The sequence below is a fragment of the Indicator indicator genome, chromosome 5 (genome assembly GCF_027791375.1).
Source record: "Indicator indicator isolate 239-I01 chromosome 5, UM_Iind_1.1, whole genome shotgun sequence".
In the NCBI taxonomy this organism is placed as follows: domain Eukaryota; kingdom Metazoa; phylum Chordata; class Aves; order Piciformes; family Indicatoridae; genus Indicator; species Indicator indicator.
Window position 1 is genome coordinate 31,757,265 of NC_072014.1, and position 20,145 is coordinate 31,777,409.

At 41.4% G+C, this 20,145-nt stretch overlaps 1 protein-coding gene across 1 annotated transcript in view; it reads left to right on the forward strand.

The window, feature by feature from the left end:
• KALRN (kalirin RhoGEF kinase) overlaps positions 1-20,145 on the forward strand; it is a 507,955-nt gene that overhangs the window by 113,886 nt on the left and 373,924 nt on the right. The gene's annotated exons all lie outside the window — the stretch shown is intronic.

Below are 20,145 nucleotides of genomic sequence, written 5' to 3' on the forward strand. Positions count from 1 at the left end.
CCCCATCTCCTGCAGGTACCAGGAGACCAACCTCCTCTGGAGTGTCCTACAAGGTAGGCAGGGAGACCAGATTTGGACTGAAGGGAAGCATGAGACCTAGTCTTTGACCAGGCTGACTGGGATGGGAAAGTGCTGCACCAGCACAAAACTGTGCAGCTATTTTATTAGAATTTTCCCAGGGAGGTCAGTGAGGATGTCTGGAAGCCCAAACGGGCTCTGTGTGATCTGCTTGTGTAAACAATTGGTAAATCTAAAGCCAGGTTTCAGCTCTGGTTTGCAACACATAATCCCCCTTGGCTTAATGAGGGTTAACGAGATCTAACCCTGGGCTGGTAACAGTCCCCGAGAGGTTCCTGCTCATCGCCATAATGGACCATGGATTCTGTTTTGCTCACTGATAATTATTTTGACAACAGTACTGGTTCTGGAGCCAGGAGATCTATTTGTTCTACATGGCAGAACAACTTTCCAATTTGTGTATGTGTTTTACATTGCTATTTTTGTTAACATTGGACTTACCCAATCAGTGTCTTTCTGTTCCAACGTCTATATCTATTTGCAGTACAACTGTACTGCAGATACAAATACAGCAGCATTTCTCATGCTTCTGCTGTCACCAATATGGGGTTCTCCCAGATTTTATGTGGGTTTTGTCATTCCCTTCTACACAGGTGTGTTCAGTCTCTGTGCACAAAGCCCTTATGGGGCCATTGGTTTGTGTCTGAACACAGCAGGGAGCTTTCCTGGATTCCAGTCCTGGATTCCCAGGGAGCCTAGGAATATGAGTACCTAAATGGGACAAATATCGTTACATATTTTCTAAGAACTACTTGTCTCTACTTTCCTGTATGGTGTCACATCTTCCAAGATTGTAATGACTTTTTGTTTTCTTTTCAAAGACAAATATTTTATTTCCTTTTACATGCTTCATGCAGCTTTTCAGGAACACACAGGAGAGTTTGAAACACCAGCTGTTTCCTTTCAGAATCTCTTTGAAGGTCCCTGGGCAGTGTACTCCTTACTTAGCTCCCGGATAGCTTCAGGGTCTGTGTTCTGCACAGTCTGTGAGGGAACAGTTTTCAGCCTCTCAGGCTCAGTCAAGGATACTTGAGGCTGCCTTGTCTCCAGTTTGTGACAACTTGGTCATCCTGGTCCCACTGTGGTGGAAGGAGGTAATATATGTGTGACAGTCATTGCTAAAAATTAATATTTGTCATGCCCTGTGAGGTGTGCTTTGATGTTGAAAAGAAACAAAGGAAAGTGTTTGTTGACAATTGGAAAATGCAGTCCCATGCAATATGAAGTCAGGATTTAGAAAAAAATTGTATAGGAGAGGTGGAAATTGTCACAGCTGTCTTGTCCTAAAGAATGAAGGGCTACAGTAAAGAAAATGCATTCAGCCTTCAAAAAGTCTAAAGACACCTGCTGAGAGCAGCCAGTGAGGAAATGTAGGAATGGTAATGCCTGACTTGCTCCTGGAAATATCCCATTGCAGCCATGGGAAGATTGTAATGATTCCCAGTGTAAGGTCCTGTACTGTCCTGTCACATTTCTTGGCATGCCCTACATTTGGAGACATTTTTGGGATGCTGAGGCTTCCCTCATGAGCAGCACTCCTACTCATGTGACAAAGACATGCCTGGTGTCCTCACTGTATCGGTGCAGCCCTTGCCTGGCCATCCTGGGAAGCTTGTTCTTGCAGAGATGGTCATTCTTCCCCACCAAGTCTGTGTCAAAATCATCATACAACCAAGACCCTTGAGACATGATCTCTTCATGAGGGGATGGCATCACCTAGACAGGCAATGACATCTCTGGCTGTGCTGTGAATATTGGCTGTGCTGTGAATATTGGCCTCTGCAGTCCCACCTAATTCTCTCCCTCAGGTCCCACAGGATTGACAGAAGGTGCTCTGGCTCCTCCTGTTCATCTGCAGCTCTGCAGCTTGGTCATTGATGCTGTCCTGGCAACTGAGCACTTTGGGGTTGGCAGCTGCCATTGACGTAAAGCTTGTCTGTGTCTGTGCTGGTATACCCATCACCATACAATGCAGGAATTTTCCTCCCAGAATGATGTTCCATCATTAAGAATATTAGTACCAGGTGTAATTATTTAAGCACAATTATGAAGTATTTGTTCTAATGATGAATTCATAGCATTGCTTTTCTTGCTCTCAACAATGGTAATTGCTTGCGTCTCTGGAAGACCCTGCAGCTAAGAGATAATCATGGCAACTCTGCCTGTGGGTAACTTTTTACACATATACAGCCTCATTAAGCCATCTGTAGAAAATTAGACTTCTTACTGCATAACTGTTTGCAGGAACAAGAACTGGGTTCATTGCCTTTCTAGCAAAAATTGTATATCTGTCTAAAGTGCTGGCTTTAATTTGCATTAGGGCCATGGTAATGAAGTAGGTTTGATGAAAATGAAAAGCAGACTATGAGAACCTGGTGTTGGACTACTGATAACACAGTCTTATTTTCAGTTTACTCTGAGACTGCTGTACTAGTGCTGAGAAAGAGTCAGCTCCTTTTATCCTGAGAACATCAGTCTTTTGAAGATGTATATGCCATTACTGATGTTGTGTTCTTACCACTTATGTTCTTAGATACCAAGAAATGCTTATCAGAATTTTCCTTTTTCCCCCCTTTTCTCTTGAAAAGGAAGGATAATCCTTTACTCAAACTCTTGACTGGGTGGGTTTGAGGTTGTTGCATGCCTCAATTTTTGTCTCTCTGATACTGCAGCATGCTCACAGCATAAACAGGATCATGCTGCTTCCCTTCTCTTGTGCTGTTTGTATTGTCTGTAGGGATTGTCTTGTGCTTGTGAACTGTTAACTGTTCAGACTGCCAGCCAGTGGAAGCAGAGGTTCCCAAAGATAGGGTTGGTATGTCTCACATGCTTAGACTTTCATCCTAAGCCCTGATTTTGCTCACCTGCAGACAGATCTCATGATGTGAGGCTGCTGAAAAGCAGAAGTGACCACACTGTCAGGCAATGCAGTGTTAGACACCCAGAGTTTGGTAGCCAGCAGAGAGGTTTCAAATATATGTTTGGTCATTACACCATCAGCTTTCACCTAAATTGTCAAAAAACTTCCTTCATGCCACAGTTAGAAACCTGTGCTCTTTTCTGAAGTGTTCACTCTCTAAATCAGCATGGTTGCACTTTGGGGCCTAAGAATGTTGTTGTACTGCTGATGGCAGAACTCCAGGCAGAGGAGACTCAAAAGACATCCAAACAACTCAGCTCTCTGAAGGTGCTGTGGGAGGAATTGATGGATCCCACTTCAGAAGTTTACCACATTTACACCTACATCTGGGCTAATCAGGAGTCTCTTTGGTGTTAATTACGACATGTAGCCTCTCTTAGAGAGTGATGCATCCAATTTTTTTTAGATGTCTCCTTCAGATAAGATGAATTGTCTTATGTATCACGGCATTTCTCTGTTCCCTCCTTTGATTCTGTTGTAAGCCATTTGCTCCCAATGAAAGAAAACCACCAATTATTGGTCTGTACAGTTTTCTTCCAGTGCCCTCCTTCTGCGAAGGGAGAGCTTGCACCCACCATGGATTGGAGGAGTTAGAAATGCTCCAAAGTGTTCTTAACCAGAAAAAAAACAGTGATCAAAACCCACAGCTGAACATGTTCCCAATCCCACACACTGCCATAGGGATTTACTGCTTTCTGTGCAGTGCTTCTTTGCCTCGGTAGGAAGCAGTGAGGGACTGCAGCGATCCACACTCTTCCACTCTATGTCCTATTAGCAGCTGAGAGGGAAAAACTGCTTGAGGTGGAAACCCCCTAGGTTGCATTTTGCCACATTGCACAGCCATATATTACAGTTATGGAAGCAGATATTGAAGGTGGGGAGAGGATTTATTTCTTACCATGCTCTTGTGAGGCAACCATGGATTTGAAGTGGAAGCACGCAAGTAGGCAAGTGCCATTAGAGGGCCTTAATAAATATTAAAATAAGTATGTGCTTTCCTGCTAAGAAAGAGTGACTGTTGAGCAGAGCATGTGCTGGCATCTGCACAGAGATTAAGCTTTTCCATTTGTTGAGCTCAAGGGTGGCCACAGAATTACATGGGAAGAGGAGACACAGCAAAGTGGGCAGATGTACCCTTCAACTCATCATATTGAGGAGCCCATCTAGTCTTTCTAATTAGCATGGGATGTGTCTTTGTTTTCCATATTCACTTCAGGATCCTTCTATGAGTGAAACTTGGGTTGATATTATTTATTAAAATTTAGGACATCACAATTTACCAAATTACGTAATTCACACCACATTTGATATGTATTGCCAGCAAGAGAATATACCAAGTACAAATGCAAGTAATTATATAGCTCCAAATTTCTTTTGTCATATTTTTAACTTTTAGGCTTTAGTCACTTAGAAAATAGTGAACAACTTTATTTGTCAACTTTTCATTCGTGATTTATAAGAAACTTGCTAAGGATGCGAATTGGATTTAGATTAAAATGCTGAAGACTTGGACTGTTAGCATTAGTTAAGTAAAGCTACTTTGTAAAACTTCTTGATGCAGTTTTTTAACTAATCCAAGTCTTTTTTGTATTTCAAAATGGTCAATGTATTTTTTCTAAGTAAGAAACTAGACTGAATTATCTAAGGGGCAAATTGCCATTCCAAATGATTAGATCCCAGTTTTCCACACCCATTTCTTTTTCATGTATCAGGAGAAAACAAATCTTTTTTTCCCTCCTTTTTCCTCCCAATACTTAGTCCTTTTCTTAATTGTGGGTCAACTGTTTCCACTGACTTTATTAAATTAAATTAAATTAACCTAAACTAAATGGATCATTGAATTGAGACAGAAAATGTTTACAAGAGTGGCAGTATCTGGGCCTAGTGATAGATCAAGCAGTATCAGAAGGAAGTAGATGTACTGGAGTTTAAGGTTTCCAGTACTTGATTATTTTCCAAACCTTGAAATGTTGAAGTTTTCTGTAAAACTGTATTTAACTGAATGCATAATAGAGGCATTTTTAGGTCCTTAATGATCAGTTGGGTGCTACTTGTTATTGATCCCAAGTGTGAATTTTGATCTAAAATGGACAAAAATGCATTGTTCTAATAATCTATAACAATTTTAAATGAGGTGAATTAAAAAAACCCAAACAAACACACACACAAAAGACAGGGGAAAAAAACTCCCCACATTTTTATGTCCCCACATTTTCATTCATTAAAAGATCCAGCCTAAGTGAATAACAGTCATGTCATGTCAGAGTGGAATATAAACATAAATGTAGCTAGCAAACAGTTGATTTTTAATACAGAATCCTAATTATTTATCTTTAAGGTTTGTAAAGCTAAGAATTGTTTATGCATGGAAAGTCAAATACCAAATAAGTATTTCATATGCAAAAGAAAAAAAGAGATGTAAATATATTGGGTTGGATTTAGTTGAGAGAGGTTATTAAATTATTCAGTTCTTCATGTGATATTTAGATAAATAAAGTCTCATTTTCCACTATGCAGCTGATCTCATTAAAGGGGGGAAGAAAAAACCCTTTAATGTTTAAACCATCCTCTAATTCTGAGCAAATCCCTAAGAATGTTCTAAGGAGAAAGAATTCTTAAATCGCTGGATTTTGTATCCTAATTAAATCTCTTGACAGCTCTCTGTATTATGTGCAGCAGTGGCTCAGTGCTGTGCAGGAGGTGGAGTTCAGCTTTTCACAGTTCTTTTTTAGAAAATAAGGCTTATATTTTCCTTTTTATTCTATGTGCTGAGGAGCTCTGTTCCTGGGTGATCCCAGTTCAGTTGCTCCTTGGAGGTGTATGCGTTTTGTCTTGTTTTTTTCCTTGGGTGGGAAAAGGGGACTGTCCAAAGGAGCAGTGCATGTTGCTAGCTGTGCAACAAATTAGGAGGAGGAGTGGATCCGTTTCTGCAGCTGTCTTAAGAATGAAGTATGGGATTTGACTGATAGATTTTTAAGTATAAATGGATTAATTAGACTGTGACTGAGGTCATGTATGAAAAAGAAACAAGCTAATTAAGTCTGAGCAGTACTCCAAATACCTTTTGTACTGTTGACTGGAGATCAAAGGCTAGAGCAAGTTTTTTGAGATTATATTTCTTCATATAAATAAATGAGCCTTACTAAGGGTGGACAGAGTGTTCTTTTCAGAGAAGCACAGACAATCCAGGCGTATTTTCGGTCTGATTGATACACTAAGTGTCTGGTGTTTAATTGATGCTTGGGTATTCAGATATATTATGCTCCCAAGCATTATGGCAGAATAGATTTGTACTTTTGCATTTTCATGCAAAAATTGAATTTGAATGCAAGATTTTTTTTCTCCTATGCTGTGGGCTCAGTTGTGTTCTTATAGTTAGGCTGTATTTATGATGGTTAGACTGTGTCTGCACCAATCCAGCAGATGCATATGCCTGAGGGACTCACTCACCCTTCCTTCTTTTGAGGAATGCAGTCAGGTATTCTCTTATACTCTCACTTCCTTGCTATATGCTCTCCTGTCTGCTGCTACATGTGGCTATACATGCACAGCCAGCTTTGGGTTTTCTGGAAGTTTACTGGGGACAGGTTATAGTCATCTTGTATCTCTTTGTAATGTCATTTAGGACAAACTGCACCCATGCCTTCTTGTTTTGCACTAGGCTTTTGAAGAGCTGTGGACTCAAGGCAATAGTAATGCACAATAAAAAGCATCTCCTGTAATGTACTGAATGCCTGCAATCAGCACCGAACTCAAGGAAAAGTAAGGGCACTCAGATCCACACAAAGGAGCCCTGAATGGTGGTGAGGATTCAGAGCCTAAGTATTACCATAGTGTTTCTTCAAAACTCCATTGCTAGAGTTCAAGTAGAAATGATGATATCCTTGAGCAGAACAAGCCAAACTCAGATAAAATCTTGTGGAAGTCAAGAGCTGGTATCAAGGTAGGTTTGGGGCAAAAGGACAGTTTATACCTCACTGAAAACTGCTTCTCTCTGTCTGCACTGATGATGAACCTATTTAGTATGGATTTCATAATTGTGTTTAGAGATGTTTTTGCACTGTTATTTCTCTCCTTTTTTTTAAACTCAGTATAGCATAGTTGTTAAATGCTGATTTTGGCATTTCCACGCAAGTGTGGTGTTGAAGTAATTTTTCTGTGTTGAAATTGAGGGATTTCTTTTCTTCTATACAAGAAAAAGGCAAGAAAGGGATTGCTAGTTTTTAATAACTACATTCCAAAATGAAAGCTATTTCTATTTTGATGTTTAAATGCAAAGAGTAGGGTTTTGCATCTTGTGGGAGTGGCATAAGTCAGATGAAATCTCCAGGTCCTGTGTTTTCGTTTCACTAAGTATGTCTTAGAAATGACATGAACATTCAGAGTTAGACCATTTAATTCATGAGCTTGATCCCTTTCCCTGTCCTGAGGTTTACCCTTTTCCTGTCCTGTGGTTCAGCTACCAAAACGTGAATGATCATTTAGGACAATGAGAGTCACTGGCTGATACCCAGGTGGATGTGCAGAATCTCCTGCTGAGGGTGTTGAAAAGCTGGACAGCAAATACGGTTTACAGGATATTGCTTCTGGCAGTCTCATCACTCAGATTTAGTCCAATGTGCAAAGACTTGTGAATGGAGTTGAACAGGGATTTATTGTCCTCTGGCCCTGGATGGCCTGAGGTAGAGTGCTGTTCTCCAGCCTATGGTTTGTTTGCAACATTTCTGTTGCTTCTCATGCATCATAGCACAAAAGTGCTTCAGTCTGTAATCCTCTCAGAGAAATAGAACCTTTTGATGAGAGTAAACATCACTTGATGGATACTCCAAAAGAGGTTTTATTGACCTTTGTGTCTTTCCATAGTTCCTGATTTGTTTCTTTTTTTTGGAAAACCCATGACTATCCTGGATAATCCATTGTAGAAATATGTAGTTTCAGAAATGAGAGTAGCTGCTAGCTGAAGGCTTGCAAGCATCTCCGATTGCAAGTTATGGCGAGCAACATTGGAAAATAGGAAATAGCTGGCTCCTCAGCATTTTCATCCTCTGTGCAGAGGTCTACAGTCAGATTGAATTGATGTTTGAAATCATTCAATTCTCACCATTGGTTTAAACCACGGAGGGCTCTGCACTCCTTCTTTCTCCACCTCAAAAAAGAGCACCCAACAAATGGTTACAGATGCTCACAGTGGTACTTGTGCATATCTGAGCCCATGGCACAGCCTGCTCAGTAATAGAGGGGCCTGATGAGTATCCAAATCAATAGCAGAACTCCTAGACTTGGAAAAAATCCTAAATACACCTAAGGACATATCTGTGTACAAAGTGTAAACAAAGCCACTTAAACAGCTTTCCTACATCTGCAAGCAGGTTTTTTTTGGAAGACAGATGACTATCAGCCAGTGTTGGAGACATACCTGTCTTTCTCAGCACCTAATTAAATGAGATGATGCCTCACAAGCATTTTTATTTCCAAATAAGAGTTGCTAGAAAGTGTATTATGGACAAAGGACAAACTCTGTGGAGAGGCAGATGGGAAGTGTTATGCCTGTTCATAGAAATTTAAGCTGTGTTATTCAGTGGGGCACTGCGTGCAGACGACTACCTGTGTTGGTGAACGTTACTACTATGTGTAATAGGAACAAATTCAAGTGATATTAGTTGAAAATGTTATGATCTCTCTTATTCTCAGGCCAATGGCCATTTTGCCCAGTTCAAGTGCTGTGAAATAGTGCTGGAGTCAATCTCCAAGTGTATAACAGCATTTAGGTGGCAAAAAGTTGTTTGTTGCTCAGTTGTTTGTGAGGAACAAGTGTACTGTAAGGTCTTGTATTCAGTTACACAGTGTGAGCAAATGTCTTATCCAATCAGGATGACATTTCTATTCTCTGCAGAGATGTTAAATGAATGTACATTAGGGACTTTGAAGTTGGCAGGAGTTCCAGTGGAAAGGACAATTTATTTCGAAGTAACAGTACAGCATTACTCAGTCCCTTGAATCAATCATGTCACTCATAACATCTTAATCAGCTATCAGCCCAAAAGTGTCATGCTACAGATGCAACGTGACCTGCTGCTGGACATACAATATATGCCATCCTGGGACCTAAAATAACACAAATTGAGTCCACATCCTGCAGAAAGACAGATGTTTCACAGATACAAGTGGCGAACCAGAAAGTCCCTTCCATGCAAGAGTATCCTAGCAGTGTTGCACATCTTTTATCTAGGCTGGTGATCCAACACATTTATACCATGGATACACCCATATGTGTGTGTATATATATATATATATAGATAAGAAAAAACATCTTTACTTTAAGGGTGACAGAGCATTGGAGCAGACTGTCCAGAGAGGTTCAGGAGTCTACTCTGAGACATTCAAAATTTGCCTGGATTCAATCCTGTGCAGCCTCCTCTGGATGAACCTGCTGTAGCTGGGAATTTGGACCAGATGATCTTCAGAGGTTTCTTCCAGCCTCTCCAACTCTGTGATATACCCACATACATGGAGGTATGCAGAGTATAAAAACATGCTCGGTTTTCTCTGGCTGTCTTTCACAACTCTTGACTTTTGCAAGTCCGCCATGTTTATAACACAGGTTACATTCTTTCATAGTTTTTTTCTTTTTATCTGGATATGTTTCTCAGCAGTGTGCTAGCTGCCTTCTCCGAACTGTGCTGGTGACTAGGAGCTTGCTTTAACGAGATATGAGCAGAAACCTGAGTTTGATCTATGCAACAAGTGGTCAAAGCAATTTGAGGTTGTTGCATAGAAGAAGTGATGGTTAATGCAGAGCACTCAGGTATGGCTTTTGAAGCCCTGAGCCTTTCTTGTGGTTTTGAACCTTCTAAATTAATTTAGGGTGAAGAATATTCTTTAGGTCTTTGATTGTCAGGCACAAAGAAGCACAATACTCAGCCTGGTTCTTCCTTCTCAAAGTCAGTCACACAAATGGAAATGCCCTAATTATGCAGGAAGCAAAAATACACCTGCAGTCCTCATTTGAAATCTAGCCCTGTATGAAATGCAAGATGGAAAGGAAATCTGGTGTTGTCAGTGAACTGAGAAAATGTGGAACTTAACTGCTCTTGTATGTGCTGCTGCTGTTTGTCTTTCAGGGGAATAAAATTTAATAGGAATACGTTTATTATTACCTCATAAAGCCAAGTTGCATTTCAGAGTGGAGTAAGTGAATATTTTTGACGGATTGTTTTCCCCAATTGGAAAGAAATCCCAGTGAAAACAATAACATGTTTAAGGAGTCCTTCGGGAAGCAGAGGATGATGGGGCTGAAAAGCTTTCTGCCATCTCACACATCTCTCTTCTGGCTCCTCATGACTCTAGCCACCTGGGAAGAGGTTTATTTTTAGGACACTAGCTATATTTCTATTACTGTCTCTGGATGTAGAGGCAGGTGTTGTACTTACAGGATTTACTTTTTAAACTTTTTGAAACTGTGGATATAAATTAGAATTGTCCTGTCCCTTTTTAGAATTACTTGGGTGTGAAAGTCCCAGTGTATTTCACACTTCCAACTGCTTTGTAGAGCCAGGGTAGTGTGTATCATGTGTATGTGTGCCAGGAGGAATTTTGCAGCTGAAAACTGGAAGCACAGGAAGGTGGATTCTGCTCTCAAGGCATATAGGCTGCAGAGGTTGTATCTGCGTCTCCACCTGTGTGCTTCACTCACAGTGAGGTTCATCTGTTTGTTTGGTTTGGTTTGGATTGGTGTGGTTTTCCTGATGGCAAAAACCCCAGCAACTGCACTTCTCTGTCTCTCTGCTTGTAAGACTTATGAATAGACATAAATTTTACAGTTTAAAAGATAACTTAATTGATTTTAATGGACACTGGCTCTTTACTATCCTTTATCTCTTCAAAACACTTTGAGATCGTGAAATGGAAAATGCTGAAAGGTAAGCAGCGTTTCCCCTCCTGCACCTACTCAAAATACCTTTTTTGGGGTGTGTTTTTTTTTGTTTTCTTTTTTTTTTTTTCTGGTTAGTGACTTGAAGGGTTGGTTCTGTACCAGTTATTAAAAGAGCATCATGATCTGTTCCTGTCTATACAGAAATATGTGTAATTTGATTAAAAAAAAAAATCTAACAGCACAAATGACCTTCCCTGTTAGTTGTCAAAGGTGTTAATAACTAGGAAACATAGATATTACATGGGCTATGTGTCTCAAATATTTCAGCTCCTCCAAGATAAGCTATAAGGACTTGCCTGTCCCTGTTGAAATTTTTATGGAATTGTAGCAATGCCCTAAACAAGAATTACAAGGGAAAGCACCTTAAATTGCCTGGAGATTTGTTTGCTTGTTTGTTTTAAAGACAGAAAGAAAAGCCAAACCCATTGCTGCAAGACTTATTTGGGGTGGGAACCTTTTTTAAAAAAGAGAAAATGTGACAGAAAGATTGAGGTTGGAGGTAGCAGCTATACCAGATTTGTAGTCATAAGATCAAGGACACTTCTGCGTCTCTTCAACTGGAATCACTTACCTGTTAGGAAAGGAATTGTACTGGTTTACTATTACTGAAGACACAGCTAACATTCATGAAGCAAATGGTACAGCAAAGTCGCCCAAACAAAACAAAGAAAAATCCTCAAACCAGTTTCAGGCACTGAGGTGTGTTTGCTCCAGCCCTTGCAGAAGGTCAGCTTTGGTTGTGATGCTTTCACTCGTGTTTTTCTGCACTCTCATATGAAGTAATTTTCCTGTTCAACCTCTTTTCAGCAATGTCCTTCTCCTTCCAGCGAATCTCTCTAGTGTAGAAGCTAGAGATGAAAATCTAGGTGTTTTTTTTTTTCTCCATCTGTCCTTTGTAGAGTGTTGTTCTTGGGTATAGTTACAATTTGCTACTTCATTATGTTAAAACTGGGTAAGAGGACACACTGCTGAAGAGGAAATTAAGCTAAAAGTGCTGTCTCTCAAGGTGTTGAGCATCCTTATGTCCATTAAAGTCAGTGGGAGTTGATAGCACTTAGCACCTCATAGGAGGCATTTAACATCCCTGAGGGTTTGAGTTGTAGATTACAAAACTCCTCAGGGAGGGACTCGGTCATTATTTATTTGTCTTTGAATCTCCAAGGTCCCCTGTGATACTATATAAATAACAACATGCTTCTAGAATCTCAGCTTCTCTTAAACATCTGAAACGTCTTTCGTGCTGCTAGGCTTAAAGGTGCAATGTTTGTGCTCTCAGTATGCTGAGCAAGGGGGTGCTGGTGGATACCTGGGCCACTGGCCCAGTAGTCTCCCATTCAGCATCAAGCTTTGAGGTGGTATGGGCCCAGGGGCTTCTCCTGCCCTGGGAGTACTTAAGTGCCTCACTCATCGTTAAAACTTTAGCTGGAAACTAGTTTGTCAGAGGTGACCTGCCAACACTGAAAAGCAGAGAATTTTCGGACAGTATTTCAGATGCCTTGGAGAGGTGCAGGGGAATCGTGACTTGTTCTCTCCCTGTCCTCATTAATGGGCACCCAGCTGCCAGTTTGGATGTCTGGTGCAGGATACACTCTGTTGCTACATCATGGCATTGGAACAAACGCTCACTGTCCACCAGTGAACATTACTTATGTTTTGCTCCTGCTTTTGTTAGAGTTTGGTTTGAAAGGTATAGCAGACACCATCTCACCCTTGCCTCGGCGTCCTGCTTCCAGCCTGTGATGGGGTGTCATTGTCACCAAGTGACAGTGGGGGCTTTCCCCTGCGAGAATGTCATGCACACAAGGTGCATCACTGCTCGTTTCCATGAGCCTGATCAAGTGGACATGTCTCCAGGTGGGAGCTTGTGAGACTCCCTGTCTAGACTTGGAGGAGAGGAATAAAAAAGGATAAAATCTGACATCTGTTCTCTGTCAGATGCCCTCCTTATCCTGCTGCTCAGTGCCTCGACTCAGCTGCAGATTTACTGCAGGGAGTGAAGGTTCCCCTGTTTAACACAGCCAAATTGATGCAGGTTTAGAGGGCTAATTTGCCAGCTCCTTTTGTTAGAAAGGTCAAATGTTCTTTCATTCATAGCAGGTGAGTCCTGGCTGGTACGTTCAGCACTGGGAGCATGCAGGGTGGCGAGGCAGGGTGCTGGCTTCTGTAGGAACCAGGTGGGGTGTCTGTGAAATTGTATGTGATGTGTCTTTGTTGGTTTTTTTCCTGTATTTTTGGACTTACTGCAGTTTTTATTGACTGCAGTGGGGCAAGGGGAGGATTTTAGGCTCAGCCCTCTGCAATGTTAAATTCAGCATCTCAGTTAAGTGTGGTAAGTTGCAATGCAACCCAGGCGTTGGTGCAAACTCCTGTGCTCACCCATCCTCAGCTCAGGACAGAGCTACCTTGTGGCACAGCAGTGAACACAGCTCCTCAGGAAGAAGTTTTGTACTTGTTTTTGGACATTTTGCTTTTTTCAATTTGATTTTTCACGGTTCTTGGTTAATGCAAAGTTTTTTATTCTAGACTTTTTTGTTATTTCCTCCACAGGTATGTGGAGGCTGGGCAGAAATGCCATTTTCTTCTAGTCATGCCTGCTCCACCATTTTAGCAATGGCAGGAGTTCCATAAAAGCTTTTATAGATAAATTACAAGAGCATTGCTCCATACTAAAGTGCTTTATGATCAATGGCTATCAAGGTCAGCGATTACTCTGTAGAACTTTCAAACCTATCTATTAAATTAGGAGATATTTTAGGCATGAAATCCAGGAAGTGCTGCAGATCAGGTGTGTACAATCCTGTGGCACAAAAGCTTCCAGTCTAGTTCAGAAATATTTAACATCTGTTTTTCAATTGGTTTACAGCTTTTGTTTTCCTTCTTTTTTTTTTTTTTATAACATGTTCATTGCCAATTAAAAAAAAAAGGAGAATTTAAAATCCAAAGTTCACAGTTCATATTTGTAGTCAAATAATTTTTTGGTCTCATGTGAAATAGTTTTCCTGCTAAATACATTATCTGCTGTGGGAGACAGAGCTGACAGGCTCTGGGCTGGGAGTTTGACTGTTAAATCCCACCGACAAGGTTGTTGATGACTTTGACAGATAACATGGCTTTTATGTTGTGGATCAGCTTCACATTCAGATTTTCTTAACCTCATAATATCGAGATCTTCTCATGAGGAGATGCTCTGTCAAGCTGAAATATTTCAGTGATTGCCTGCCACACACCTGCTTATCAAAGATAAATCCTTTTGGCTTTCTCAGTGATTATGCAGTGGGACCAGGAGGCCCACAAGCTGCAGGCAAGGGTTGGGGGCTTGCTTGGGGACCTGCATGTTGATGGACCAGTCCCATGCTCAGGTTTTTTTTTGAGCACATTACTTTTCAAGGGAAGTCAGGACCACACAAAGGCCATGGGATGCCCGAGGTTTGGGACACATTACAGGGTGATGTGATATCCAGTGTGTAAGTGCAGAAAAGGGGCCTGGGTGTAAACTGTTGTGGGTTGTATACCTCCCTCCCTGTGCTGAAGAACCGTGAGTATCAGAAGCTTTTCTCCCTCTTACACAAAGGGATGGATTCATGAATGGATTTTAGAGACACATCTCTCCTAAGAGCCCAGCAGCCATCCCTTGCACAGACCTTCATCCCACATGGCCATTTCAGCTTCATGGCTGGTGGCTGTCACTCTTGGCACAGGAGCTGGCCCTGAGCATCCTGCAAAAGCCCTCTTCTCTGCTGTGGCACAAGCACTGCCATGAACACGGGTGGATGGTACCCCCAGCATCTGAAAGGTACACATTAGGAAAGCAGTGGAATGGGACCAAGGGAAAACCGCCAAAGTGTGGGGGCTTGTCCCTGAAAATATGAATGAGAGGTGTCACGATGGCTCACCAGGCTGGTCCTGCATAAAATACTTTGAGATTAATCTCTGCTTGTGACATTTCTTCCCAAATAGCTCACAGCCTTTCCTGGCCATTACTTTGTGTTGGATTTTGGAGAAAAGTAAAAAGGTTCCTTTTTCTGCGTAGGGATTTCAGATTTGCAAAGTCTTGAGTTTTATTTAGGACTCACTTGTGCCAGTGAATGAATTAGTTGGGATAATGTGGCCAATTTATATGTGTTAGACATTGCAATGTAGAAAAATGCATAGCATTATCCAGTGCAGAAATGGGTGCCTCTGAGTATGACAGGATCCCATACAGGGGTTTATGTCCCTACTCAAATGTAGTGCAGGGTTGCACAGCCAGGTAGCAGCTCAGTGGAGTCTTTCCTTCCTTTCCTACCTCGAAAGTGTCGACCCCTTGTGCTGCAAAGCCAGATGGCAGACTTGATGGCTCCACAGCCTTGCTCCCTGGTGAAGCCATTTCCCTTATGATGTGATCTCTCTCGTGCTGTGGGCCAGATCCTCAGCTGGGAAAAATCATATCAGCTCCCTGGGTTTCACTGAAGCAATGTGAAATTACAGCTGCTGACTCCAGCTGCTGAGAATCTGGCCAGTACCAAACAAAGAACCCAATGAAAACCTTAGCTCACGGAGATGGCTGCCAAAAATTCAGATAAACAGCTGTAGATCCAAAAGCAAATCCGGGCTGTGGCTTCATTGCTCACCATTGTACCAGTGCTTTAAAACCTGATGTTGTGATAAATGCAGTAAAAGTGCTGGCTGTGCCTGTGTAGATCCCCTTCCAAACCCAGGGCCTTGCAGGTCTGCCCAGGCATACCTGAAGTCAAAGCCTGTTGCATTGCTTTCCATCTTGTGCTTTTGCTGCTTACCGTTGGCTTCCTTTGACAAGTGCCAGCTGGCCCTTTGCCTTTTGTCTGGCTTGGTTTTGGTGAGCAGGCAACCAGTTATGATGTGTTATTCTTGTTGAACTGGTGAAACACTCCATTGGGAGAAAAGCCTGCCAGTCAGGAATGGTAAGGATGGAATAATTTTTCCTGTTTTTTCACTCCTGATGTAAAATCCATGAGTTCCCTCACACCCTCAGGAGCGGCTCTGGGACACAGCTTCATTCCCCAGGGTTTTGAGAGTTGCCTACTGAGCTGTGAATCAAGGGCTCCAATAGTTATCAGCACAGCTTTGGTCCCAAAGCATCCAGGGTTTCTGGCAGCAGGCTTCTTCCAGCATAACACTTTCTATATATACATAAATATATATATTGGATCTCACTTAGTCATGAGTGTTTTTCTTTTACAGGAAGGAGGAGATGTACAGAAAGGAAATGTAATGGTTTCATATAGGAAAAATGTTACTTTCTTTGGCTTTAAAAGTTGAGTTCCTACTAACCTCAGGAATATTCCTTCTCCCATTGGGAGAGTCAGGTTTTGTCTGGGTATCATGTCATCTGTCCACATTTATTTTGGATCCAGAAGAAATTATTAAAAGTGATTGAAAAATCAGGCTTTGAAACAGTTGGTACAGAAGTGTGAGGCCTGTCTATCACCTTCCATCAAGGAAGTCTTGGCACTTCTCTCTCCATCTGACAGCCCCTCACTCTGCTTCTGTAAAACAGAAAAGCTCGCTGTTCTGGTAGGGCAGCACAATTTAGCTTGCATCAGCAAACATGCCCTGCTCACCAAGTGACTGGTTGGCAAGTACCCTTATTAGAAAATTAATCCTTTTAGAAGAGAATTAAGGAGGCTGGAGGCTACCACTCTGCCCTACAAAACATATTGTTCTCTAGGATATATTTTGCAGAAAGCTGCCTTCTACTTCTTTGTAAAGGAGGTGTTGTCTGTTCTCCATCATTGGACTGTTGTTTTTTTGGATATCACCGGTGATACTTTCTTGGTCATCACCCTGTGGTTTCATCAAGGTAGCTGAGCTTAGTCTATTCATCTATTTCTTTTCCAGCATTATCCCCACTCCTACTCTCAGAAGTGAGTAATTAACCTATTTTCTCATTTCTTCATGTCTCTGCATCTAGCCTTCTCCTGTGTTATTATTAGCAAGCTGAAGCATCACTCACTAATCTAGGAAAACAGCCCGGTCTCAGAGGCACAGCCATATGTCAAAGTGCCTTTTTGAGTTTAGATTTAAATCCATGCCCTTCTCCTGCTGTCCCTCACTGAGAGTGAGCTGTTTCCATACTCAGAATCCAGTCACAAAACCAGGCAGGGCTGCTGCAGGATCTGTGCACAGAGTTGGTTTGGCAGCCCCAAGCTGTGATTAGATTTGAGACTGGGATTCAGAGCTGTTAACTACTGCTAAACAGCTCACAGGCAGCTGAGTGGCTGCAAGGTGGGAGAGGCAAATCTGGGCTTGGTGCTGAGACAGCATTTCAATAGCCAGATGTCACAGGCACAGAACACCTCTATATACAATAATATATATACAGCTTTATATATAACAAGGAAAATTAGCCTGCAAGTGTTACTTTCTCCTCTACCTGATAAGTTCCACATTATCTATGTTGTCTTCTGCACTAGCTGTCATTGATTACAGAGATGGTACTTGCCTGCTGAAAACCAAGTCAATGAGACTGACTTATTCATCCTGGGTCTGTCTTCATTGTCATCTCTATGAAAAAAAAATATAAAAAAAGATCTGTTTGCCTTGACATCTCTTCCATGAATGTGTGTCACTCTTTATTCAAGTTACTGCCAGTAACTTTTCCCAGTGCTAAGGCCAAGTTTGGGGAGCCTGATGTTCCTCACTTTCTGTCCCGAACCTGAGCTTGCTCAATGTCTCATCTGCTCCACCTGGGGAAATAAAGGGCTTCCACCCTACAAGTTCTTTTTTCAGACTATTGCTTCTGCCTTGCTGATCCTCCCAGCCCCTTCACAGCACTGTCTGACTTTAATTGTTCTTATCCCTTTTTTCTTTCATTTGACATACCCAAGTGTTGCCTAGCATTTCATTAATTTTTCATTTTCTGCCCCCGGGAAATTTCTCTCCATTTTTGGCGTGTTTCCTTCATTCTCCCCACAGAACACTGAGTCAAAGAAATCATTTAGTTTCCTAGCAATATCCGCCTCATCTGTCATCGAGAGATAAAATTACTAAAACAATGAACAAAAGGTTAAAAAACTCTAGATGTCTCCAGCTGCCAGATCGTAGGTCCCTGCAGTCAAATACTGGTTGTGTGTGTATTTTCCCTGTATGCCTTCACATTTGCCTCCTGCCCACTCCCTCCCCTCTGCTAAAACAGCTTGGTTTGATCTGATCCATCTTTGTTGTCTGGAGAACAGGATGGAAACCTCTCCTGAAAGCATCATTTTTGCTGATGGGGCAGCTGGAAGGTTTTTAGGGGATATCTGTTTGCTGACCGACAGTAGAAGCAAGTATGGAGTGGTTTGTAGCACTGTTTTGGGATACTTGTGAGATGAATGAGCAGCCCTTTGCCTTCTCTAAGCATGCAAAACTCGTGCAGGCAAAGACACAAGTAAGGAGAAACAAGAGTTGAGTCTTCTTTGTAGCAAAAGAAGAAATTCTTGGTTTATTATTATCATCTATACTGTAAATGAACAGCAGATTATACACGGCACTGTTCTTATTGTTAGTGCTGAAGACAAGGATTTGCAAGTGGATATACCTACTGCCTGGGTGTACAGAAATTCCTTTGTGTGGCAGTGCCTCACACAGGCATGGTGTAGGGAGTGACTGGAGACTTCCTCAGGTGTGCTGTAGGTCCTTGTGGAGCTGGCTGTGGGAGGAGAGTGCCAAGGCTGGGCTTTGTCCTCTGCTTGTTGGCTGCAAACCCAGAGTTCTTGGAGCAGTTACACTGGCTTGACACCTGCATAGTTTAGATGTGGTTTCTTCTCATTGGGAATTGGTTGAAGATCTTTAAGTCTTTGGAAATCTGGTTTCTGAAAGTTAACTTTCAGTTTTTTCAGAAACAAGTGTTATGCCCTAAGTTAGTACATTTGAACAAAAAGTTGTCTTGAGTCATCTACAATTTGTAGTGGAGAGATTTTGTTCAACAGAATGAGACTATCTGATATGTTTCAAGCAGCTGTCAGGCTGAAGCTTGCTTTTATCCCAGATGTGTGGATTTTCAGTAATGTTATTAACTGGATTTTTCATCCTCAGTGCTGTATGAAATGCTAGTCTGCTGTTACCACTGAAGGAAACAAATGAAGAAAAAACTGTATGAGGGGTTTGCAGGATGTCTTTAGCTCTCCTAAAGTGATTATAGAATAAAGCTTCTGACAAAGCCAGACTCTTCCACTCAGTGGATGTGTTTCATATGCTAAAGGCAAAAAGGCAGAAACCCCTCTGCTTTTGTGTCAATTTTGGGAGTTCTGCTTTAGTCTTCTGCTAGTTTTAGTGGTTGTTTTAAAGGTGAAATCCAAAAAGTGTGAAGATATGTGATGGCTTTGTGACACGTTAGTACTAGAGAAAGCCACCACATCACCCCTAGCAAATGGAGAAGAGTATTCTTCAAGCCCTGACAGCAAATATTTTTGTGTTTGAGCTACAGTTCAGTTTTTACTCTTTAAAGATCTTCTCTATTCTCCTCTGGATTGGGATTTTCTCTTTTAATAGGTGACAAGAAACTCTTCCTGACTGAGAAAAGGCCATGCCTCTGTCCTAGTCCATTGTTTTCCACATTGTTGAACCACATGCTTAAATAACCCCACAGAGCAGAGAAGTATTACCAAATCATGACCTTTATTTACAATCTAAGTAAATATTGGTGACCATCAAGTTTATATCATGAAGTCAGAGGAAAGATTTGTGTCCGGTGACTGATTGTCCGGAAAGCTTGTGTGTGGTCTACCTAACCTTTACAGCTCATGGCCGTGCTCCATTATGAATCTGCCAGAAGAATCAGACTCTTTAAAAATGCATATTTTTCCAAACTGCTATGGGAGCAGTCCTAGACCACTTTCTATTCCATAACTCAGGTTAGTAAAACACTCCTAAGTTTGCTTTTCTCATTTTAGCTTGATGACCTGTGATGAACACAAACTGAGCAAGGTATTCCAGTTTATTTCCCACATGCATTTTAATTCTGCATCTAATGGAGGTTACTCCATCAATTATATTTTTCTTAAATCAGGAGTTGCTGTTTAATTTTCCCAGGTATTTCAGCTGTTTCAAATCTGTTCTTTTAAATGCCCACTGAAGCATCAGGATGACAGTTATTCAACATTTGGAGGTTTGGTTTATGGAAAATTTTGACATCACTAAATTCGTTTTCTCTGAAACTTAGAATAAAACCTACCTTGTTTGAATTTCCCTTTGGAACAGAATTTGCTAAGCCAGT